Source organism: Neolamprologus brichardi, chromosome 3, assembly GCF_056152115.1.
Source record: "Neolamprologus brichardi isolate AB-2024 chromosome 3, ASM5615211v1, whole genome shotgun sequence".
Classification (NCBI taxonomy): domain Eukaryota; kingdom Metazoa; phylum Chordata; class Actinopteri; order Cichliformes; family Cichlidae; genus Neolamprologus; species Neolamprologus brichardi.
Window position 1 is genome coordinate 60856614 of NC_142106.1, and position 25905 is coordinate 60882518.

The 25905-nt window shown below is 44.2% G+C and overlaps 1 protein-coding gene and 1 pseudogene across 1 annotated transcript in view; both read right to left on the reverse strand.

The window, feature by feature from the left end:
• The window catches only part of LOC102777248 (NLR family CARD domain-containing protein 3-like), a 1099208-nt gene that overhangs the window by 425740 nt on the left and 647563 nt on the right, over positions 1-25905 (reverse strand). The window lies entirely within an intron of this gene.
• Positions 11307-12777, reverse strand: LOC148106002 (uncharacterized; annotated as a pseudogene).

A 25905-nucleotide genomic window follows, 5' to 3' on the forward strand; every position in this document is an offset into this window, starting at 1 on the left:
TGAATAGATCTTGCTAGCTTGGAAGTTGTGGTGGGTGGAGCTAACCCTCGTCCCTCCTGTTTGCATTTGGTTGTAGGAGCTGGAGCGAGCAAGTTAATGACTTGGAGCTCTTTGTTTCTTTGACCTTTCATTGTCAGACACAACGTAGGAACACGCCGGTTACATTAAGACAGATTTAAAAGATCTGGATCAATAAGTTCAGAACATCATCAGTGACAGCAGTTTTATATGTCTAAAGTATGACACACAGACAGACCAGTTATTTAGGAGCTGTTATGGTTGTAAATTATAGGTTTATTACTCAGAAAATGATTAATGAAGTATTTAGATAATAATGATGTTTCAGATGATTAACATACAGGATAATTCTGGTTCTATAAATGTTATGAAGTTTGATTTCTCTGAGGTTTCATAAATACTCATCTCTGACTGTAATTTCTGGTAACTGAGGCACTTACTAGTTGTTGTTGTTAGGTAGTGCTTTTGTCTGATCTCAACGAAGGTGACGATTATTCAGACTTTCAGGAGGTTTTAGATGAAACTGAAAGGCCCACAGAACCAAACACGTCTCAGCTGTGATCACAGCAGAAACAGAAAAACACAAAGTGATCAAACACATACCAAAGCCTACACTGCCATCTAGTGACAGAAACTAGTACTGCTAGACAACCAGGCTGCTTTAAAGCAGGTGATATTTAGGTTGAAAAATAAAAAATAAGTTGATAATAAACATTTGACAAAATCTTTTGGCAGCTAACATCTGGAAGTGAGCTGTTCTTTGGTGGTAATTAACAGTTTATTCTTGTTGGTAATTATGTAATGAAGGGTAGCAGTAAAAGTCACACACACACAGAAATGTTCCTCCATGGCTGACAACAACAACTACAGACACGTCTGTGACTGCGATAAACACCTGAGTGTAAGACGAGGACTGAATATGATACAGTAACAGTCAAATATGAATGTGTGTAACAGCATGATTATGTATTATACATATATCAGAAATATGTGACATTTTACAGCATGTCAAATCTATCTGAACATGAAACCAGTGTTAAAACCATTTCAGTCTCAGTCAGTGTTACTGAAACATTCATCTCCAACAGCATCACTGACAGACAGTTGGAGCAGCTACAGTCAAATCATTGATCAGTGTTTTTACAACATTAGCTGCTGTTGCTGCACTAGTGCTGCTGCTCTCTTTCTCTTATTGTAGGTCTTTAGCTAACAACATCAAGTGTCTTCATGTGACTGTTGTCTAATGTTCAAATGTAGATAACACCACCTGCACCACCCTGTTCCACAGCACAGCCCCCTCATGTAGGCTTGGCTGCAGCACATATTAGCAGCTGCAGTGACATCAGCTTTCTGTGCAGCACTAGACAGGAGATCCCGCTCCATAGTGTCATCACATCTACAGACGGTTACATGTTCTCACCTGGTAATAAGAAGCTCCAAGATTAACAGACTGAAGGAAATACAAATGAAAGTTACAGTAAACTGAAATCTTGGAAACACAACATGAAACAGCGTGGGAAATATGTTCATGTTGCATAAAACATGTGTTGCATTACAGATATTTCTATATTTAAGGTGGGATGGGCTCATCCACCCACTCTCACACCATCATATCACCATCCTGGGTTAGTGTCTTGGTCTCAGCTCACAACATCAGCACAGTCTCGGCTTGGCTGAGGTAGTTGAGTGGTTCTTGTTGTCCCTGACAGCTGCAGGGACAGTGCCATCAACCATGCAGCAGCACAATGACTGCTCAAAGTCAGTGTGGCTCAGTCTACTGTAAACATTGTCCTAAAGTGGTGGCAAAGTGGCTGCAAGCTGCCTGTACATGCACTCCCAGTACGTGCACCTGCAGATGATATCCACAAAGCTCTGAGTGTCACAGAGTGGGCCTGTGCTCAGGTCACTCTGCCCCATTGAATTCTACTGACAGAGTTTTACAAGTGTGAGGAAAGTTATACATACAAGTTGGTGGCTGATAAGTTCTTGTAGTGACACCTCACCCCGTGGTTCTTATTGGTTAATAGTAGCTTAGAGCATCTGCACCAATCATAAAAGCACCAAGTTTGGAGCTCGTGGGTCTCTGCAAGTAAGTCCCTGTAATGTTGGCCAAGCCTGATATACTAGAAACATCTGTCATTACCAGCAGATGAAGCTGCCCTTAAAGCAGGATCTCACTTTAAACCTGACTAAAAAATTTGCTATTAGCATACTATGGTTATATGTCTCTCTCTCCTGTCTCTCACTTGTCTGCCTGGGCGGAGCTCAGCTGGGCTCCGCCCTTGGCCCACGCACCTGCCGTGAATCTACCTGATGACCTGGACTCGTCGTGTGATTACTCTGTTTATGCTCACCGCAGTTCTCTTGTGCTCAGGTTCTCGGACTCGTCCGTGACCCCGATCTGTTTCCCTGGTGGCGTGGAGTGGAGTGAGAGTGAGTGAGCTGAAAACAAATACGAGAGGAGCGAGTGAGCAGAGCGTGTGTTGGACTTTGTAACTTTTCCCCTGGACCATTGCACATCCTGCCCTGTACACGTGGGGTTTGTAAATAAATGTACGACTGCTGTTCTATGTCTGTGAAGGTTCTCAGTCATCCAGGTCATCGTAGTCAAAGGAGCTGCAAAGAAAAGCGTCTGGACTTCTTTAAGTTGCTTGAAGACGTTTCACCTTCATCCGAGAAGCTTCTTCAGTTCAAAGGTCAAATGGTGGAGAGTCCCAGATTTAAACCTAGTGGGAGTTTCCCCCCACAGAGGGACAAAAGGACCCCTGATGATCCTCTAATCGCCTGAGCCAAGGTGTGAAACTGGGTGTGGGTCCCAATCAGCCAGAGTTTCAGGTGAGCTCATTGTGAAACCTGGCCCCACCTTATCATGTGATGTCCTGAGGTCAGATGGTCCAGGATGTGAGTGGGCGTTAAGGCGTCTGGGGAGGGAACTCAAAACTGGATTATAGATGGCAGAGAGTTGGTGTCGTAAACCACCGCCTCTGTTCAAAGATGGTCGCTCACAGTGGACATAGATGCTTCTTTCACTCCTCTTTCAAACCATCTGTCCTCTCTGTCCAAAATGTGAACATTGGCATCCTCAAAGAGTGACCTTTGACCTTTAGATGCAGATGGACAGCTGAGTCTTGTCCTGTGGAGGTGGCTCTTCTGTGTTGTGCGCTTGTGAAGTGGCTGTTTGGTCTCTCCGATGTAGAGGTCTGGGCATTCCTCGCTGCTGTACAGCAAACACCACGTTGTTAAGTCTGTGTTTTGGAGTTTTGTCTTTCGGGTGAACCAGTTTGTGTCTGAGTGTGTTGCTGGGTCTGAAATGCACCGGGATGTCATGCTTGGAGAAAACCCTCCTGAGTTTCTCTGATACACCGGCTACATAGGGGATGACAATGTTGTTGCGTCTGTCCTTCTTATCCTCCCTCGCTGGTGTCTGATCTTCTTTTCTGTGCCTCTTTGCTGACTTTATAAACGCCCAGTTAGGATAACTAGGGTGACCATCTCCCTGACTGCTCCTGCTGCCCTCCAACATCTCCAGCTTCAACGGACTTTAGGATTATTTTCCAACTGTTAATTATCCGAGCCATTTCCTGTCATGTTTGATATATTACACTGACATGTTTTTCACCTTATTTAGCCTCATTTTCAAACTTGCGAGATAAATAAAGCATTTCTTATGTTAAGTAATGATTAATTATGACGTCACAAAGGAATAATCCTATTATCACATCCTGATGAGTTTGATCCTGAAGCAGCTTTTATGTCAAACTTGCTGCCTGTTTGACACCCGTCAGAGTCTCTGCAGAGGTTTTAGTTGCAGGCTGACGCTGCGGTGATGTGCTGCCACCTGCTGGCAGCTTCCTGTAACTACACAGTCTGTGTGAACAGCTCCACAGGCGTTCAGTCCCTGTAGTGTCTACTCCACAGTGGGAGCTTGTGCACTCTGTGTGCTGGTGTGAACACTGAGCTGAGAGCATCAGCGACCATAACCATCCATTTCTTAAACACAGAGGTCTCTGCTGTGGTTCCTCTCACTCACCACCAGGTGAGGATTTCCTGTCATTGACACTCACTGGACCCAAACAGGTAATTATAGTGTAAAAAGCTGTTTGTCTACGAGCTTGTCTCTCACACTATCATGTGATTTCCTGAGGTCAGATGGCCCAGGATGTGAGTGGGAAGGGATCTTAGGGGGACACTCCAACAGGGTTAAATCTGGGACTCTTCACCATTTGAAGATTTAAGCCCTAGAATTGAAGAAGCTTCTCAGGTGAAGGTGAAACGTCTTCAAGCAGCTTAAAGAAGTCCAGACGCTTTTCTTTCCAAGCTCCTTCGACTACGATGACCTGGATGAACCTTCATGGACATACTGACATAAACTGATCTGTAGAAGAAAATGTAGAAAAATGACTTATATGATAAAACATTTTTATGATAGTTTAAGATATATTTCATACATCACACTGACTCCACTCTGACATCACTGATCAATAATCAAACAGATCAAAGTGATTGATCAGCCATCAGAGGAGTGGGATCAATGGAGCTGCTTCTGTTCCTGATGTTTGATCCTGGACCTGCAGAGGAGACACGACAGCTTCACACAGAAACACAATAAAAGAATAAGTGAAAGCAGAGAGAACCAAGTGAAAGTGAACAAACACCTGTAACTGTGAGCAGCACGACTCTCCATCCATGATGTTTCCCTGGCTCCAGGCCACACAGCTGTCTCTCTCTGTGGGGCGTTTAAGGGTCAGGCTGAACCGTCCGCTTTTCACACGCTCGTCTTTCTTTCACTCGGTCTATGTTGCAATCTGGACTGCAGAAACTGAGCCCTTTGAAAACAATGATGCATTTTAGTCATATGATGCAGTCATGTGACCAATTAAACTGAGTGGGTGGACGGCATTATACAGCAGTTCTTTTGTTTGCTCTCAGTTTTGACAGCCCTGTTAAAGATTAATATCAGTTTATACATGCTGCAGATAGCTCCACATAAAACTTTTCCTCCACATTTGGCAGCGAAGCTTCAAAGAGCCGGAAAGTAAATAAACGGCACATGGAGATGACTTCCTGTGTGAGGCTTCAGTGTTAGTGGAGCCGCTAAAAGTGGTGGATCTAAATCTGCACCTCAAAGTGCGTTTGCATACAAGTAGAAGGGGAGTGAGTGGGTCAGCGCTCAGGGCTCAGACACTAAGTTGGCCTTAAACACACCATTTATTTCCATGGAAACAGACACAACCAGAGTTACAGGTTAAAATCCCCTATACAATAAAAAGAGTCTCAACACGCTAAAAACCAGCCGCAGAAATAACTCTACACTGTCAACACAAAGGCTAAACTAATGTTTCCATAGGCTAAAATTCCCATAATGCCACAGTCCAGCCACACGCAGGCAGATGTTCCTGATCTGAAACAGGAGAGGAATTTCTCTTCCGGGATGGAAACCACGCCGGAACAAGGGGGCGGGGCTCCTGTCGCAGACCTGTCTCCTCCTGACAGCGCGTCACAGTCCCGCCCCACTCCACACCTGAACACGGCCTCCGTCGTAGCCAGATGCAGGCAGAGGGGCACCTGCTGTGGATTGCATCGCCTCCCACTATGCTGGCTTGTGCGCGTTTCTTTTCCTCCTGCTCGCCTTTCGTGCGTCGCCTTCCCATCTCTGCCTCACTATCCCCTTTAACAGGTCAGCCTGGCGGCTGATAGGCCGCCTCGGGGAACGCCCCCACCTCCACAGGTGCTACTATTGTCCGCTTAGTCCACAGTGGATTAAAAGAATATTGTGCAACAACACTAACACACAATATCAGGATAAAACCTGATATTTAAATAAACAAACATATAAATATGACAATAAAATGATGGAAGTAAAACCAACACTATGTACCAATGCACAGTCTGATCAAACTGTGTGACATCAGCATGTTTCACACAGCTGTGACATTAAAGATCAAACTAATAATGAATCACTTTGTTTGTGCAGCAGCGTCAGGAAATGTTCAGGAGCTCGTCTCTTCCTTCCAGCTGCTCTGATGGATCAATAAACCTGTGATAATGTTGTAAAGTGAGTTTGTTTCTGCACTGTGTGAACTCGACACACACACTGAGTCAGTTTCTGGAGCATCCAGCACACAGTCTGACTGCAGCTCTGCTGGACCTGAGCGATCCCTCTGATCTTCTTCTTTCTAATCCTGTCCATCCTGCTCACCTCCAACCAAACTCTCAGCATCTTCAGCTCTGCCACCTGCAGCTCCTCCTGTCTGTGTGCCACCGTCTCCATCACAGCAGGTCTCACTGCATCTCCTCCTCTTCACTCTTACTGCTCTCCTCCTGTCATAGATCAATCAGCCCTGACCTCCTCCTCATCTCTCCTTGTTTGTACTTTCTCTTCTCTGCAGACTCTCCTCCTCACTCTCACTGCAGATCATAACTTTGTCTGCAAACATCAGAGTGTTCATCAGCACTGCAAATGATAAAGGGCTCAGAGCCACCTCTTTGTGACCCCCACTGCCTGAGCCTGTGAGTATTTAGAAAGTAGAAGGACAGAAACTCCAGGTGTGGACGAGGCTCGTTGCATCATCCCCAAAAACAGCTGCTGCTGTGATTCCTGCTGAAGTGTCTGAATATCAGGAAATGTTAAAGAAACAATCGTAAAGTTGTGTTTCCAGTTTGTCGTTATTAGAAACATTATCAGCCACAGGCTGAATGGATTCAATGGAGTAAACTGATACTGGTCCCACCATGACCTCTGACCTCTGACCTGCAGCACAGCACTGAGCCCTGACAGTGAGCAGCACTTGTTTCTTCAGCAGGATGTTTCCCTCCCTGCTCCTGTCCTCTGGTATGCTGTACGGCCACAGTCCAGATGTATATGCTGATAACGGCATATGAGCACACACATAGCAGTCTGTCCTATTGTTCAAGTGAGCAGTTGTATTCATAAACTGCCACCAAAAGTTTGTAGAATAGCCATGAGGGTATTGGGTGTGGTTTCCTTGGACATACAGGGTCTCCACAGCTGACCAAGATGACATCAAAGCCATTACACTCAGCAGGGTAGACAACACTTTACCAGCCATTCTGATGAGTACCTGTGGCTCAGTTGGTTTCTTCACCGGATTGAGACGAGGGGCCCTGGAGGCTTTCCCCCCCCTTTGTACCCGGTCTTCCTGCCACTTACTCCGAGCTGGCCTGGATGTGTGTCACCTTTTTGCAGTGGCTTTGGTGTATCCAGGTGGGTCGTTCTGCGATCTTCACAGCTGTTGGTGTTGTCAGCAGAGCCTGGTATGGTCCGTCCCACCGTGGCTTCGACCAGCACTTCCTCTTTATGACCTTTATCAGCACCCAGTCCCCTGGCTTCAGACGTTCTTCCTGTACAGAAACAGAATCATCTGGCAGATCATTTGCACTCATGACTTCTTTGCTTTTCAGCATTTTAATCATCCAGTCTGCTAGTGTGTTTTCTTCTTCTGCTTTATCATTATCATTACAGAACACTGGAACTCTAAATGGCCTGCCATATATTATTTCAAAACGCGTTAGGCCATTATCAGTTGGCGTGATTCTCATATACATTTTCACTAGCTCAATGCAGTCTACCCATGTTCTGCCTGTTTCCTCCATTGTTTTCCTGAGTCTCAGCTTTACTGTGCCATTAGTCCTTTCAACCAGCCCTGCACTTTGTGGGTGGTATGAGCAGTGGTTTTTCAGCGTTATCCCCAGATGTTGTGACATTTTCTCAATTACTTCATTCACAAAATGAGGACCATTGTCACTGTAAATAGTTTGGGGGATCCCATGCTCTGGGATCACATTTTTGCATATCGCTTTAGCCACTGAAATAGCATCTGCTTTCTTAGTGGGGACAATTTCTACCCACTTTGAGAACGGGCACACAATTACCAGGCAGTACCTGTAGGTGTTACAGTTAGACAACTCAATGAAATCCATATGGATTAGTTCAAATGGGTTGCTGGGTCTGGGAAACCTTCCTCTTTTAGGTCTGAGGTTTCCCTGAGCATTATGTTTACAACATATCAAACATGCTTTACAAAAATGTTTTGAATAAGCATTGAATCCCAGTGTGAAAAACTGCCGTTCGACTGCTGCTAACATTCCGGCTGTTGAGACATGGCAAAGCCCATGGCTCAAAATTGCAGCAGTCCTATATAGGTTTTTAGGCAATATAGGTTTATCACAAAGATAGTAGACATCACCTCGCAGGCTTGCTCCTTTAGTGAGCCACAGCTGCTTCTCAGCTGGAGGTGAGTGTGACTGCATGTCTGCTAGCACATCATGTGTGATGGGCATAGTTTGCTCCTGAGACACCAGAATATGAACCCCATGTGTTCCAAGGGCCGCTTCCTTTGCAATTTTATCTGCAAAGGCGTTGCCTAGTACAATGGGGTCAGTGCCACGTGTGTGTGCTGCACATTTACAAACCGCAACATTACTAGGCAGTAAGACTGCTTTCAACAGGGCCTGCAAAAGTGTCGCATGCTCCACAGGTTTCCCTGTTGATGTTGTCATGCCTCGTCTTGACCACTGAGCGGCAAAGAAATGGAGTGTGGCGTATGCATACTGACTGTATATATAGTCACTGCCTGCCCCTCAGCTGCTTTGCAGGCTTCCGTCAAAGCCACTATCTCAGCTGCTTGGGCAGACATGGAATGTGAAAACTGCCCAGCACGGATGACCTGCACATCATCCACAACAGCAAAGCCCGTTTTAGTCTTTCCCTCTGCTGTTTTAAAACTGGAACCATCAACAAACCAAACCTTGCCCGCAGTGAGTGGTATGTCCGTTAAATCACTTCCAGGTTTACACTGTGTTTCTACATGCTCACTACACACATGTGGTGTACCCTCCTCCTCTGTGGGCAACAGTGTAGAGGGATTCAAAGTTGTACACCGCTTAATAGTTATGTGTGGCTGGGAGAGCAACAGTGACATTAAAGACAAGTGTCTTGCAGGTGACAAGAATGTCATTTTAGTCTGCAGCAATAAAACATCCACCTCGTGTGGAACTAGCAGGGTCAAAGGGTGAAACAAAACAATTTCACCAGAACACTTTACGGCTTCAGCGGCTGCACACACAGATCGCACACAGTGAGGTAAGGCACAAGCCACATGATCCAGCCTCTTAGAATAATAAGCTACTGGCTTCATTCCACCTCCACATTTTTGTGCTAACATGGATGTCATAAAACACCCTTTACAGTCAACAGTTTGAACAAAGGGCTTGTTATAATCTGGAAGTCCTAGAACCGATGCTCCTGTCAGCATCTGTTTCAGCATGCACAGAGCTTGCTCCCCCTCAGGAGTCCAACTTAAACTTTCTGACATAGCCAAAGGTTTACTGTACATCATATCTAATAATGGCTGCACAATTTCAGAGTAATGGGGCATCCACGATCGACAGAAATTTAGCAACCCTAGGAATTGCATCATGTGTTTCTTTGTCACTGGCCTAGGTGCTGCCAAGATAGCTGTTTTCCTCTCTGGGTGTATGCTTTTCCCTGCTGCACTAAGCAGATGTCCTAAAAATTTCACTTCTGTCTTCACCCACTGTAGCTTTGAAAGTGAGGCCTTGTTACCTGTCTCAGCTAAGTGAGTCAGCAATGCCAATGATATGTCTTTACAGTTCTTCTCTGAATTGGATGCAATTAAAATGTCATCGACATATACCAACATCTGTGAATGTGATGGAATCACAAAATCAGACAGACAATTTGTAATATTCTGTGTGAAAATTGTAGGACTGTCACAAAAACCTTGCGGCAATCTGGTGTATGTGTATTTTTTGCCTTGATACGTGAAACCAAACCAGCCTTGTGAATTCTCATGTACTGGTATGGAAAAGAAAGCATTACTTAAATCTACCACAGTGAAGTGTGTCTTGTCTGGCTTAAGCTGATTTAACAAGGTGTGGGGGTCGGGGACGCATGGAGCTATACTCTCCACTGCCTGATTTACAGCTCTTAAATCTTGAATCATGCGCCACGACTGTGAATCAGCCTTCCTAACTGGGAAGATGGGTGTGTTACATACTGCTTGTGGAGCTTCAACTAGTATCCCTGCTTTAATCATATCCTCTATTACTGGTTTAATGCCTTCCACTGCATCAGGCTTCAAGGGATATTGTTTCACTCTTGGCCTAAAAGACGTTTTGGGCTTTATTACTACTGGACTCGCTGTTGTTATTAGCCCCACATCAGTCTTCCCAGTAGACCAGAGCTTCTCTGGGACCTGTTTAAGCTCCGGGTGATCTTTGACATCTACAACATATCATTCTGCTGTGTCATTCTCACCCCCCTTTAAATGTGTTTGAGGTGTAGTATGTGTCACCCATCCCAGCTTTTTACGAAAGATGCTGTGCTGCACGTCTGTCTCCCAACCCCCTCCAGCTTGCTGCCACATTCCAACACTCTCCCCCTGTCTCACCAAAGATGCTAAGTCTGTCCACTCAGCTGTGCCACTCTTTGTCAGTGAAATATGTGGTGTTTGCCCTGTAAAGAGTTGTTGTGCAGCTTCAGAAAGGATCACACTACATCCAGCCATGGTTTCACCATCAGTATATATTGCTTTAATGGTTTTTCTCTGTGGCCCTAATTTCAGCACTTTATCTGTGTAGGCCTCATCAGGCCCAGGCATGGTCTTAAATCTCAGTGTGACATGCAAGTCTTCTGGTGGCTGTATGTCATGGTTAGTTGTCAACATTTCCTCAGCTGCAGCTAACAGTTTACAGTTTATTTGATCAGGTCTGGAGGCCGACAGGTCAAGTGTCCAGTAATAATGCAAATCCCCACTGTCCTGATGAACCATTGTCTCAGCAGTTTCACCTTTTCCTGCAGCTATCATCCCAATGGATGTTGGAATTATTGAAATTCCAAGTTTCATCATCATATCTCTTCCCAAGAGGTTCACCGGACAAGTTGGGCACATTACAACTGAACTCTGAGCTGCCTCTCCTGTGGTAGGATCTCTAATCCACACTGGTTTAGAGATTCTATGCTGATTTAACTGACCATTTGCAGACTTCACATAAATTGTGCCATTTGAAGGATCAACTCCTGACGGATGATCTTTTAAAACAGTTTTATCTGCACCTGAATCACACAGAAATTGAACAGTTTTGCCTTGCACAGTTAACGTGCGAACTGGTTTTACTTCTTTTCCTGACAGATTTAACAATACTTCAGTTAAATCTGGAGTCTGAAACACAGGCTGTTGTAGATTCTGGCAAGCTAAGGGATCATTTGTACATGTATGTGTATTAGCAGTGTCAACAGGTGCTAGTCATTTATTATAATAAGGGTTTCTTGGATCAGGGCGTTTATACTCTTCAGGCATGCGTTCAGGACACTCCCTTGCATGATGGCCCATTTCTCTACATTCATAGCATTTATCAAATCTCTTGTCCCGTTTCTCTTTAGGGCCCCAATTTCTTCTACTTCTCTCAACTCCGCCTCTATTTCTTCCCCGTCTGATCTGTCCCTGGAAAAAGATTTGATCCACTAAGAAGGCAGCGGCCTCAGAGCTTTGTGACTTCTTTTTTTTTATTTTTAATGACTTCCTGTGCATGGCGGGCCCAGTTCATGCATTCAACGGACCCGTCAGTGTTATGACTAACATTTTGTTTTCTGATGAAATCAGCAATGGGTGAATGAAAGCCATTCATCAAAGCATGTTTTAACTGCTGCTGATATGGGCTGGCCTTCTCTGCACTCTCTTCAAGGCCGCTATGTTCTTTGAAAACTTCCTCTAATCTCGCCCTGAACTCATGAACATCCTCTCCTGCTTTCTGAATGCATTGGGCGATTTTGTTGTAATCTACAGAAGCTTTAAAGGTATTTCTAAGACGCTCATAAACCCCATCAACTTGGCCTCTTAAATTTGCATGGCCATAGGGTAGGACGGTATTACCATCCCTCCCTGTGTAGGTGCCTCGCACCCGAGCCCAGTTATATGTGAGACACTTCCTAAAAATGGCTTCTGTTTCCTGACCGTTTAAGCGGTACGAGGAGCAGAGTTGCTTGTGTCGGGCGATAAATTCATTAACATTAGTCAACGGGTTTCCTAAATCTTTACATGCCTCTGCACATTCAGATTCAGTCCATGGCCTGTAAACACAAATAACACGGCTTTGGTCATTTTCAACACCAAAATGGGGATTCGCGACCTCTACCATGGGAAAGGTATCATGCAAAGGGTAGGCAGGCATACCAGCTGCACTCGCCTCATCCCTTTTAGTTTTGGATCTAGTTCCATAAGCGCTTAAATATTTTGTTGCGGCATCCCCAAACTCCTGCCGTACTCTATCCTCCTCCTCTCTCTCTCTCTTCTCCTGCTCCTGCTTTTCTTCCTCCTCTCTGGCCTCTCTCTCCCTCTCTAATGCTTCTCTACGCTGTTGGTCCCTTAACGTCAGCACTACTGAAGTAGACCGCACCGTCTCATCTTCAGATTTCACAGCTAATGCCTGCAAAGCTGCTCTCTTCACGTTCGCTGCCTCCTGTCTTTTCTGCGCCTGCTCTAACCACAGTTTAGCGGACGCCAGTTGTAACTCTCTCTCCTGTTTCAATTTCCCTTTTGCACAAGCTGCCTTTACTGTCAACTGGTCTACTAACATTTGACATTGTCCTACAACCAATTTACCTTCAAAATCATATTTTTTGCGCCAATGTCCTAAATACTTTGCGCTACCGGGAGCGAATTTCATCATAAACTTCTCGTCACCTTCTGACGCACTCTTGGTTGCTTGGGAACCCATAATAACAACAGCTGCTGGCGTCACAGACCACGTGTTCTGCTCCGCACGCACTCACACAAACACACTCACGCAACAACAACAAAAAATATCCTCACACACAAACAACAAAATTTAGGCCTATCGTCTCAATGCAGTCTCACACAGTGGCTGCGCGCTTTGCCCCACACAGTGGCAAAGACTTACATAGCAGTGATCACGCGCTTTATCGCACACAGTGATAAAGACTTCCAACGCAACCTCACACAGTGGATGCGTGCTTTGCCGCACACAGTGGCAAAGAATAGTCGCACACAGTGACTACACACTTTATCGCACACAGTGATAAAGACTTTTGAACTCAGCCTCACACAGTGGCTAAGAGTTTTCACATACCTACTTGGTGTTGCTTATTGCGAGTAGCATCAGTCCCGAATCCCGTCAATCGTCATCCATCGAGGAGAAAAAAACAGACGGCTAATCCACCGGCCCGATGACGAATTCTCACGCCTCAGGACTTTGCTGCAGGACCTCTATAAGTCCTGGCTGACGTCAGTCTGTCGGTGTGTCTCTTTTCCCCTCGGTGAATGTCGACTCCAGGGATCCGGCTCTCGAAGGACCAATTAATGACAGGTTCGTAGCATAAACCTATTTGCTGGAACGTTAAGGACAATTTGCTACACAACAAAAAGCAAGACACAAGGCACCAAAGTTCTTCGTGTTACTCATGCATGAGGGAGACCTGCCTGGAGCCAAGTGTCGTTCCACCACTTGACCTCCGTCAGACTCTCAGCCAGGTTCCCCATAGCACTCCTTTTATTGTGGTTACATGAATATGCATAGGGTCATTAACATATAACATCTTACATAGGTATACATGTGAACAAAGAATACTGTGTGTGTGTGTGGGGGGGGGGGGGGGCGGGGGGGGGGGGTCAGAGTGTGACCCCATGAAGACTTCCCTAAACCTACTGGTCTGGAAAGTCCAGCAGTTCATCTAAACAAAAGGCACTCAGACTAAAACAGATATAGCTACGTTTATCCTACCGTAAAACAATAAGACAATGTACGACCTCTTCCCATGCTCCCAGGATGTAGGTGTGGATTCCAGAACACTCTGAATGCACACCAAGCCTTTGCAGCCTGCTAAAGATCACACATCCTATCACTAAACAATTGATTATACACCTCTAAGCATATATGGTTAAATATTTCCTAATACAAATGACAATAATAAAATCTAAACCCATCACACAGTCCTGGTCTTGTTGGAGCTCTCCTGCTCTGAACATCTGAAGCTCTCCACCACATGACTGAGCACAACTCAGGGAGGAACATTTACTGAAGCTGCTGCAACATTTCCTGTCAGCACATGATTGTGTGACAGTCAAGGAGCCACCAGAGGACACCTGCTAACAGGGCTGGGTATCCTCACTGATTTCTGCAATCCATTCACTTTTAATCGCTGAAGTTTGCCTCAGACAGTCAGAAATATTATCATTCATTTCCATATTTTTATATCTATAAAAAGAAAGCTGACACTGTGAGACTTCATCAGAGGTGTGAGCATCACAGCAGATGTGTCAAAGTAACTGAGGATAAAACAGAAAAACATGAAGCAGATTTTCCTGGCCTGGCTTTTTATAGCAGATGACCTTAAAAATATTCTGCAGTAGAACAAAAACACAAGTGAACATGACCTGATGAAGTGAAACAGAGCAAAGTTACAGAGGTTTGATTACAGACACAGCTGAGAGTTTTGCAGTTTTGCATCATTTTACAAAGTTTGTTCAGTTTGAACAGCAGAAATGAGACTAAGTCAAAAACAACAACAAACCCAGCGGCCGACAGCGCTGTCAACAACGGTAGACTGGTGGGTAATAACAAGCCAATAATGCAGAAAACCTCCAGAGACGATGAGAACAAGAACCAAGAGAACCAGCAGAACCAGCAGAACCAGCAGAGCTGTGGCCCAGCATGGAAATGGTTCTGTAGAGAGACACAAATTGGCAGGTGACCTTTGACTGAATGTAATGAATTAAAGAATGTGCTTAGATTTAAAATGGTGAAGCAAGCATGCTTATTGTGACAATATTAAAAGTTCAGTTTGAGTGATTGTGATCGTCTACAGCAGGGTTTTGGTTTGATGTTGACCTTTGACCTGCAGTGGGACATCTCTCAGTCTAAATGATCTGACGGAGCAGGTGGAGGTGGCGCTGTCAGACAGGTGGAGGTTGGTCAGGTTCAGGCTGAGGTCTCCAGTTTCCAGAGCGTCAGTCTTCATGGATGTTCGGCCGCTGTAATGCTGGTTTGGATCTTTCAGTTCGTCTCCTTGAAGCTGGTGGACGGTTGCAGGACTGAGGTGGGAGCGACTCCACACCACTGTGGGGCGGTCAAGTTCAAAAGTGGGAAACTCACAGGGCAGCAGGACAAACAGCTCTCCCTCATACAGCTCCACAGCCGAGGCATGCTGGGAAACTGAGGACACAGACAGAGTCCATGTGTCACTTTGAGATCAAACGTGGACAGCTTCAGTTACAGAATATCAAATATCTACATATAGAAATAAAATCGCTGTGCAGGTGAAATAAATAAATACAGTAAAGAAAGAAATAAGACGTGGTATAAGTGAAAAGTCTGAGTTCAGCTCGTCGGCTCACAGAAACACTGACTTCCTTTTATTAATGAGGCGGCCGTGGGAACAGGTAGGAGGCTCCTGATTGGTTCATAAGGTGTGAATAAATGTGTCATGTAGCAGGAAGCAAAGCCACATCAGGCCTTAGAAGGAATTCATGAGAGTCTGAAATCTGTCTGCAGTGCAGTGGAGTGATCTCCTCCCTATGAATTAAGTTAGAAGTCTGGAAGTTTAGGAAGCAGCTGCACGTCAGGAAGCACAAATGTGATGAGGAGAAGGCGTGGAGCGCTGTGTCAGGCTCTGCTGTGGAACGCTATGAACTTTTGCATGTTTTCAACTGGAAGAAGAAGCAGGATGTGAACTTTGTAGGTCAAAACAAAGCTCAGGGTCAAATTTGATCCAGTACTCGTGTCACCATCAGTGTTGGGCAAGTTACTTTGAAAAAGTAATTCATTATAGTTACTAGTTACTTCTTCAAAAAAGTAACTGAGTTAGTAATTGACTTACAATATTCTAAAAGTAATTAATTACTTGAAAAGTAACTATTGCGTTACTTTAAAAAAAAAAAAGTTTAACCCTCTGGGGTCTAGGGTATAATTGGCCATTTTAACTACTTTTGATGTTTCCTCCACATTTTACCTTTAAAAACTATTTATTTGCCTTGTTTGGTCTCATCAGCACAACCTCACATGTCTGAATTTACAGTCATGTTTTCATTTTGACTGTAGAAACACAATTGATCTAAAATCACACAAAAAACATAAAATCAGAGTAGAAAAAGTTATTTTTTACTGTAACAACCACAAACATGTTTAATGAATCATATTTCATAAATAAAAAAAATCCTATGCACAAGTTTTGCAAACAACAAAGTTATTTGCATCCATTTACCTTTTACCCTTTTTCAAATAAACATTTCAAACTATTTACAGAACAATCAGCTGTTCTTCAATAAGATGCCACAAATTATTTGTGCCAAAAACACAATTTCTGTCCACTATAAAGGAAACATCACAGCCTGATACCTGCAGGCCTGACAGCAGCAGGTGTATCACTGCTGTTTCTACCTGGAGACAGCAGTCGCCTCATTGTTCTGACACACAACACAAAACTATCCACAACACTACACACTAACTACACAAGACAACACATTAATTACACATTAACTACACACTCCAAACATGCTAAACGTCACAAATCTCTCACATCTCAAAACTCTCTCTCTTTTGAGAGCGCCCAGATTACTTACAGCTACTTCCTGCAGCTGATATAAGATGCTGTAAGCTGAACACAGCTTCAACTGTCTGTTTGTTGAAAAATAGTAACGGACCGCATTTTCTTGTTAGTAACTGTAACGGCGTTGTAACGATAGGAATAATAATTAGTTAGATTACTCATTACTGAAAAAAGTAACGCCGTTAGTAACGCCGTTAGTAACGCCGTTAGTAACGCCGTTAGTAACGCCGTTAGTAACGCCGTTAGTAACGCCGTTATTCCCATCACTGGTCACGATACTGATGTCCTGACTGCTGATCAGCTGATCGGTCCTTTCATGGTTTATCAGAGGACAAAGAAACTTGATAACTTGATTTAGCTTGGACACTCCACTAATCACAGAGCTCCATCAGAGACCTTACAGTAACTACTAAGCTGCTGAGCCTGTTTGCAGACAGAGGAGGAGCTCCTGGTGATCCGTGTGGGACTAAAAAGCTCTGATAACGTCCATCCAGCAGCTGATAACAGGGACATTTGTTGCCATGTCAGAGCTGCACAGTCAGTCATCAGTTTGGCTCTTTAGTTTGAAGAGTTCAAAGCAGCAGCAGAGAATCTAAAGTGTGTCACACAGCACCAAGTTTCCTTTGGTCACATATGAAATGTGAGTCAGAGCTTCAACTACACAACAACACACACACAGCAGCTGATTGTAACATGAGCTCATCTGAAAGCCACCAAGAAGAATCCAGAGATTTGAAAGTTGCTGCTTTGGATTGTTAGTTTGATCTGAATCAGAATCCAGTGTTTGATGGAAATCTCCTCCTGAAACAATGAATCAGGTTAAAATACTTTATATCCGTGAAGATGTATAATGTAATGTACAGTGGGTTGGTCTCGACGTCACTGAAGCGCTTCTTGACAGCTGCCAGTAAGGTTGCTTTCATTGTCTTGACGCCGTGGTCCTCGTCTGTTTCTCTGTTTAGAAGTCTCACTAGCACAGTCACAGCTGGGATGACATCAGAGGCTAGTGCGTCGAAGCTGCTCACTTTTTTAGTTAGTTCCTCAAAGGGGGCGAGGATGGCAACAGTCGTCTCCATAAGAGCCCATTGGTGAGCGGTGAGATAGTCAGGGAGTTCGTGCTCGGACACGCCCAGCACTCGCTTTTGCTCAACAAGGGCCTGGAGCATGTAATACGTGCTGTTCCAGCGCGTCTGTACGTCCTGCTGCAGTCTCTTTATTGGCTGGTTGAGCTGTCCCTGAATGTCCTCGAGGCGGGAGTAGGCTAAGGCGGTTTAAAATGCCCAACTATTTTCCGTCCCACTGCTGTAGCATCAGCTATGCTCCTCTGTGCTAATAAGCGTGGGTAAATAAGCGTGGGTAAACTCTTTGTACTCGTTGTCGTGTTTTTGGTGCTTGATTAAATTACTTGTGTTAAATGCGCTACCTTTAGAGCCTCTGGACAATTTTGCTGAGCACAATTTGCAGTCCGCCTTTGTTTTCACGTCTTCGTTCACTTTGAAATACTTCCACATGGCTGATATGTCTCGCCTCGCCTTCTCCCAGCTCTGAGCTGCAGCCGGGGCCTGGGGGCGGGCACTCGGGGCCTGGAGGCGGGCACTCGGGCCTGGGGGCGGGCACTTGGCGCCTGTGATTAACCCCTTACATGCCGCTCAAACATAGACAAGTCTCAGACCGTGGTATCAGTCCCTGGTATTGGGGGACTTTTAACGAGTACGAGTACTTTAGAAAATGTGGTGTCGAGCCCGATACCAGATACTGTTATCGGTATCGGTGCATCCCTAGTAATCATTGTGGCAAGCGGGCTGTTGACAGGAACAATGATGGACTCTTTGAAGCATGTCGGAATCTCGGCTTTGGCCAGGGAGAGGTTGAAGATCTCCGTGAACACCAGTGCTAGCTGGTCAGCGCAGGCTCTCAGGACCTGACAAGGGATTGCATCTGATCCTGCTGCCTTCCTCGTGTTCACTTTCCTAAAAGCTTTCATCATGGGATGCTCTGTCATGAAGAAAGCTTTGTCTTCACTGGTGCTCTCTGCATGCAGCCGTTTGTTCTTTTATTTGCCGCAGTGTCGAAGCGAGCATAAAATGTGTTCAGCCAGTGAAGCGTTGACATTCCTCATTTAAGAAGCTGGTTGTTTATAGTCCCCAATCCCTTCCACAGACTCCTAGAATTGCAATGTTGTAGCTGTGACTCTAGTTTTTCCCCGTAGCTCGTCTTCGTCTTTGTATCCATGCTGTGCACGTTGTAAGACACAGCTTTGTATTGGTCCATATTACCGGAGATGAGCCCTTCATTGTAGGCAGCAGTGCGTGGTCTCAGAGCATCGTGGAAGTTTTTATCCACCCACGGCTTCTGATTCGGAAATGTTTGGATGATAGTTCTTTCCACTGTATTATCCGCTAGTTTCCCGATAAAATCCACAACTGCTTCCATAAACATGTAGATGTCATCAGAGCTGCGCTGAAACATGTCCCAGTCTGCGTCATCCAGTGTGGTCTGCATTGTCATTGAATGGTCATCCAGTGTGTGACCTCCCTCCTGATTGGTCCTTCCTGCTTTAGCCTTTGTTTGTAAACAGGCATTAGGAAAATGGCAAGGCGGTCCAATTTTCCAAATGCTGGCAGAGACTGCTTTGTAGCAGTTCTTGAACGGGGTGTAGCAGTGGTCTAATGCCCCTGGTGGGGCAGGTGATGTGCTGGTGAAGGTTATGAAATGTGCGTTGGAGGTTTACTCTGTTAAAATCTCTCATAATAATAAGCACAACGTCCTGGTGAAGTGCTTGTTTTGTGTGAGATCCTCATGTAGCTCACATAAGGCAGTGTCCGAGTCCACATAAGGCGGAATACAAACAATGCAGGCAGTGACCGCAGTGAATTCCCAAGGAATATAGAAAGGGCGACTTTTAATCATCAAAAATTCCAGATTGGGTGAGCAAGAGCACGTGAGTGGAGAAATGCTGAAATCCTCACGCTGTCGCACCATCTGTTGTTCACCATCAAACACACTCCACCACCTCTTTTCTTCCCCGATCCATTATTCTGTCCATGCAGTAAACCGAAAAGAAAGGAGGTTGCAGTCCCGAATATCTCCCTGGAACTTAAGTCTGGCCCTGAGGTCATCAAACTTGTTCTCGATGGACTGAACATTGGCTAGCAGGATACTGGGCATGGGTGCATGGTGTGCGCAACCCAGTAGCCTGTTCCTGATGCCAGCTCGTTTCCCTCAAGGCTATCACATAGGGTCGCATCCTTTGTTCTCTCTCAGGATCTCTCTTGGCCAGTTTGGCTCCAGAGTTGAACACGATGAAATGTGTGTAAACCAATAGAAACCAGAGTGTCTCTACTGTAGTGAATTTGTGTGTTTTCCATAATGCCTGATAGGTTTGTAGCTTGAACCTATTCGCTGGAACGTTGAAGACAATATAATTACACAGCAAAGCAAGACACAAAGTAGGCAAAGTTCTTCATGTTACTCATGCATGAGGGAGACCTGCCTGGAGCCAAGTGTCGTTCCACCACTTGACCCCCGTCAGACTCTCAGCCAGGTTCCCCATAGCACTCCTTTTATTGTGGTTACATGAATATGCATAGGGTCATTAACATATAACATCTTACATAGGTATACATGTGAACAAAGGATTGTGTGTGTGTGTGTGGGGGGGGGGCGGGGGGGGGGGGGGGGGGTCAGAGCGTGACCCCATAAAGACTTCCCTAAACCTGCTGGTCTGGAAGTCCAGCAGTCTATCTAAACAAAAGGCACTTAGCCTAAAACAGATATAGCCACGTTTATCCTACCATAAAACAATAAAACAAGGTACGACCTCTTCCCATGCTCCCAGGATGTAGGTGTGGATTCCAGAACACTCTGGAATCCACACCAAGCCTTTGCAGCCTGCTAAAGATCACACATCCTATCACTACACAATTAATTAAACACCTCTACCAATCTAAAACTAATTATAAAACTCTAAGCATATATAAGTAGATATTTCTAAGCATAAATGACAATCAACAATACAACACCTAACATTCCCCCCTTTTTGACCTTTATGCTAGAAAAGTTCCCAGTTATGGTCACCTCATGTCTGAAAGTTTCAATGCAAACATTTTTATACACAGCATATGTCAATCACCCTAAATTACTGTAAACACACACAGTTTAACAAATGTATTAGCAGTTATCCCATTCCTCATTGATCTCATCCAATGGCAAACTGCATCCTACGAGCAAACAAATGAATTGTTAAGTTAATAGTTAAAATAAGAAAGTAACATTTTCAAAAACATCTCAGCTTGGTGGTGCTCCTCTGGGCGTGCAAATCACATGTCTCTCTGCAGAGTGGTTTAAGTTCTGCAGGGCGTCATAAATGTCTCTTCCAGTTGTTTCCATCACTGTCCATAGGACCAGAGTCCAAATGTATGTAGAATAGACATTCAAACATACCAGTTAGTTTTGTTGTTTGTCAACATGGGTCTCAGCTATCTCCAAAGCTGCAGACCTTTTCAGCACTCTAATTTTATGGCCTCTATCAACCCCCATCACCTCACTTCAGGCCTTCGTCCTGCGAGGGGGATACTTATGACTCCTCCATTGTCCATGCTCTGCAGAAAAACCCCTCTGTGGAAAGGGTGCTGGGTCCAGTTATCTTACTGCTGTTATGATCCCAGCAGTCTTCAGAGTGTCATCATATGCACTATACAGTGACACAGCATTAGGTGATGTTCATAGGAAACTGCTGTCATCACCACCATAGCTTCTGGTTCCTGTGAATCTCCATAGAGACTGTGTCTGCTTCCAAAAAGACAAAAAACAAACTAAAAACCAGCAACAAACAACTTAAACATTTACAAAGAAAGAACAATACAGTATCCACATCTGAACCAAAGAGTAAAACAGTGAAATGTGGATTATTAAATATTAGGTCTCTCTCCTCCAAGTCTCTGTTAGTACATGACTTAATAATTGATCAACAAATTGATTTACTCTGCCTTACAGAAACCTGGTTGCAGCAGGATGATTATGTTAGTTTAAATGAATCAACACCCCCGAGTCATTCTAACTACCAGAAATCGCGAAGCACAGGTCGAGGGGGCGGTGTGGCAACAATTTTTCACACCAGTCTATTAATTAATGAAAGACCAAGACAGACTTTTAATTCATTTGAAAGCCTGATGCTTAACATTGTCCACCCCAGCTGTGAAACTCAGAAACCAGTCTTACTTGTTATCATCTATCGTCCACCTGGGCCTTACACAGAGTTTCTGTCTGATTTCTCAGACTTTATATCTAATTTAGTTCTGAGCTCAGATAAAATAACTATTGTGGGTGATTTTAACATCCATGTTGATGCTAAAAATGACAGCCTCAACATGGCATTTAATCTGTTGTTAGACTCAATTGGTTTCTCTCAAAATGTAAAAGAACCCACCCACCACTTTAATCACACTCTAGATCTTGTTTTAACATATGGCATAGAAACTGAACATTTAACAGTGTTTCCTGAAAACCCTCTCCTGTCTGATCATTTCTTGATAACATTTACATTTACAATAATTGATTACGCAGCAGTGGAGAGTGGACTTTATCAAAGTAGATGTCTTTCTGAAAGCGCTGTAACTAAGTTTAAGAATATAATCCAGCCACTGTTATCATCGTCAATGCCCTGTACCAACACAGAGCAGAGCAGCTATCTGAACGCTACCCCAACAGAGGTCGATTATCTTGTTAATAATTTCACCTCCTCACTACGTACGACTCTGGATACTGTAGCTCCAGTGAAAACTAAGGTCTCTAATCAGAAGTACCTGACCCCGTGGTATAATTCTCAAACACGTACCCTAAAGCAGATGACTCGTAATCTGGAGAGGAAATGGCGTGTCACAAATTTAGAGGATCATCATTTAGCCTGGAGAAATAGTTTGTTGCTTTATAAGAAAGCCCTCCGCAAAGCCAGAACAGCTTACTACTCATCACTGATTGAAGAAAATAAGAACAACCCCAAGTTTCTCTTCAGCACTGTAGCCAGGCTGACAAAAAGTCAGAGCTCTTTTGAGCCAACCATCCCTTTAACGTTAACTAGTGATGACTTCATGAACTTCTTCACAAATAAAATTTTTATCATTAGAGAAAAAATTACCAATAATCATCCCACAGATGTAATATTATCTACAGCTACTCTTAGTTCCATTGATGTTAAGTTAGACTCTTTTTCTCCAATCGATCTTTCTGAGTTAACTTCAATAATTACTTCCTCCAAACCATCAACGTGTCTTTTAGACCCCATTCCTACAAAACTGCTCAAAGAGGTCCTGCCATTGATTAATTCTTCGATCTTATATATGATCAACCTATCTCTAATGATCGGCTATGTACCACAGGCCTTCAAGGTGGCTGCAGTTAAACCTTTACTCAAAAAGCCATCTCTAGACCCAGCAGTCTTAGCTAATTATAGGCCAATCTCCAACCTTCCTTTCATATCAAAAATCCTTGAAAGAGTAGTTGTCAAACAGCTAACAGATCATCTGCAGAGGAATGGTTTATTTGAAGAGTTTCAGTCAGGTTTCAGAGTTCATCACAGCACAGAAACAGCTTTAGTGAAGGTTACAAATGATCTTCTTATGGCCTCTGACAGTGGGCTCATCTCTGTGCTTGTCCTTCTTGACCTTAGTGCAGCATTCGATACTGTTGACCATAATATCCTATTAGAGCGATTAGAACATGCTGTAGGTATTACAGGTATTGCACTGCAGTGGTTTGTATCATATCTATCTAATAGACTCCAATTTGTGCATGTAAATGGAGAGTCCTCTTCACACACTGAGGTTAATTATGGAGTTCCACAGGGTTCAGTGCTAGGACCAATTCTGTTTACATTATACATGCTTCCCCTAGGCAGCATCATTAGAAGACATAGCATACATTTTCACTGCTATGCAGATGACACCCAGCTCTATCTCTCCATAAAGCCAGATAACACACACCAATTAGTTAAACTGCAGGAATGTCTTAAAGACATAAAGACTTGGATGGCCACTAACTTTCTGCTTCTTAACTCAGATAAAACTGAGGTCATTGTTCTCGGCGCTGAAAAGCTTAGAAATATGGTATCTAATCAGATTCTTACTCTGGATGGCATTACCTTGGCCTCCAGTAACACTGTGAGGAACCTTGGAGTCATTTTTGACCAGGATATGTCCTTCAACGCACATATTAATCAAATATGTAAGACTGCGTTCTTCCATTTGCGCAACATCTCTAAAATTAGAAATATCCTGTCTCAGAGTGACGCTGAAAAACTAGTTCATGCATTTATTACTTCCAGGCTGGACTACTGCAATTCATTATTATCAGGATGTCCAAAAAACTCACTGAAAAGCCTTCAGTTAATCCAAAATGCTGCAGCAAGAGTACTGACAGGGACTAGAAAGAGAGAGCATATTTCTCCTGTTTTGGCTTCCCTTCATTGGCTTCCTGTTAAATCCAGAATTGAATTCAAAATCCTGCTCCTCACATACAAGGTCTTAAATAATCAGGCCCCATCCTATCTTAATGACCTTGTAGTACCATATTACCCTATTAGAGCACTTCGCTCCCACTCTGCAGGCCTACTTGTTGTTCCTAGAGTATTTAAAAGTAGAATGGGAGGGAGAGCCTTCAGTTTTCAGGCCCCTCTTCTGTGGAACCAGCTTCCAGTTTGGATTCGGGAGACAGACACTATCTCTACTTTTAAGATTAGGCTTAAAACTTTCCTTTTTGCTAAAGCATATAGTTAGGGCTGGACCAGGTGACCCTGAATCCTCCCTTAGTTATGCTGCAATAGATGTAGGCTGCCGGGGGATTCCCATGATGCATTGAGTTTTTCCTTTCCAGTCACCTTTCTCACTCACTATGTGTTAATAGACCTCCCTGTATTGAATCATATCTGTTATTAATCTCTGTCTCTCTTCCACAGCATGTCTTTTATCCTGTCTTCCTTCTCTCACCCCAACCGGTCGCAGCAGATGGCCGCCCCTCCCTGAGCCTGGTTCTGCCGGAGGTTTCTTCCTGTTAAAAGGGAGTTTTTCCTTCCCACTGTCGCCAAAGTGCTTGCTCATAGGGGGTCATATGATTGTTGGGCTTTTCTCTGTATCTATGAAGCGCCTTGAGGCGACATTTGTTGTGATTTGGCGCTATATAAATAAAATTGAATTGAATTGAATTGAAATTGAATTGTGCTTTTCACAGAATCATGATGTCATCCTTGGACTCCCTCTGCGCTGTCGATGGAGCTTGGCACGCTCCCCTCATCCTTCAGGTGCCCGTCTGTTGTCCACAAACTCCTCTGTTGGCCTCTGGAAAGCCCCCTTGGCACAGTTCTCATTCCAACGCAGCTTCGTGGTCCTTGCTGTGGCTCCAAAGTCTGATCTCATGATGGGCCCCAAACAGCTCGACCTTTGACCTCAACCACTGCCTGGACTGTCAGCCATGCCCGGAATGGTTCTTGTTTCTCACTGGGCCTCTGGAGATTCCTTCCAGCAATACTCTGACTGCTGCACCTATATTTCCTTGCTAGGAGGAAAAACCTCTATTTGGAGAGCATGTCAACAATCATCAAACCACATTTTTTAGTTCAGTGAACTTCACTTATAGGCCATCAAAGCCTCATCTGAACATGGATGCTCCACTTGCATAGGTTTAATACCCATAAATGAACTGTTAATCACACAAATCACTGCAACAATAATAGAAAACATTGTTTCATGTTAATCCTGGACCCCTCCTTTTGACGCATGGACACTCCCATGAGTCAACTCATCAAACCTAGATTCCTGTCTTAAAGAAAAAGGTTAGCTAGATCATGTCCCAGGCAGCACCAGGGCATCTCCTCCAGAGTAGCCCGGTAACCCTGCAATAAAAGATGTTAGCGTGTTTTGCATATTAAGTTTGCTTAACACCTGGCTCTGCCAGGAGCCTGCATACACACCATCATGGCCTGGAAAATAGATCTGGAAGTGAAATCAAACTTCACACCTATAAATAATTGTATCACAAGAGTAATAAAGCATTCAACATCAGCAAGACAAGTGTCATGTGCAGGTTTTCTCAAATCAGTAAACTACAATTATTACCATAATTTGCCTCAGACATGGATCATCCCATGTACTCAGTTAACATTAATGTAATCGGTGACTTCCCTTAAGCAAAGTCACTCCACTCATGTATCACTAGGAGCTCAAAAGTGGCCAGTTAATGAGCTCCATGTTCAACTATTCCATAAACACTGCCTCTCTTATTTGTTTTTC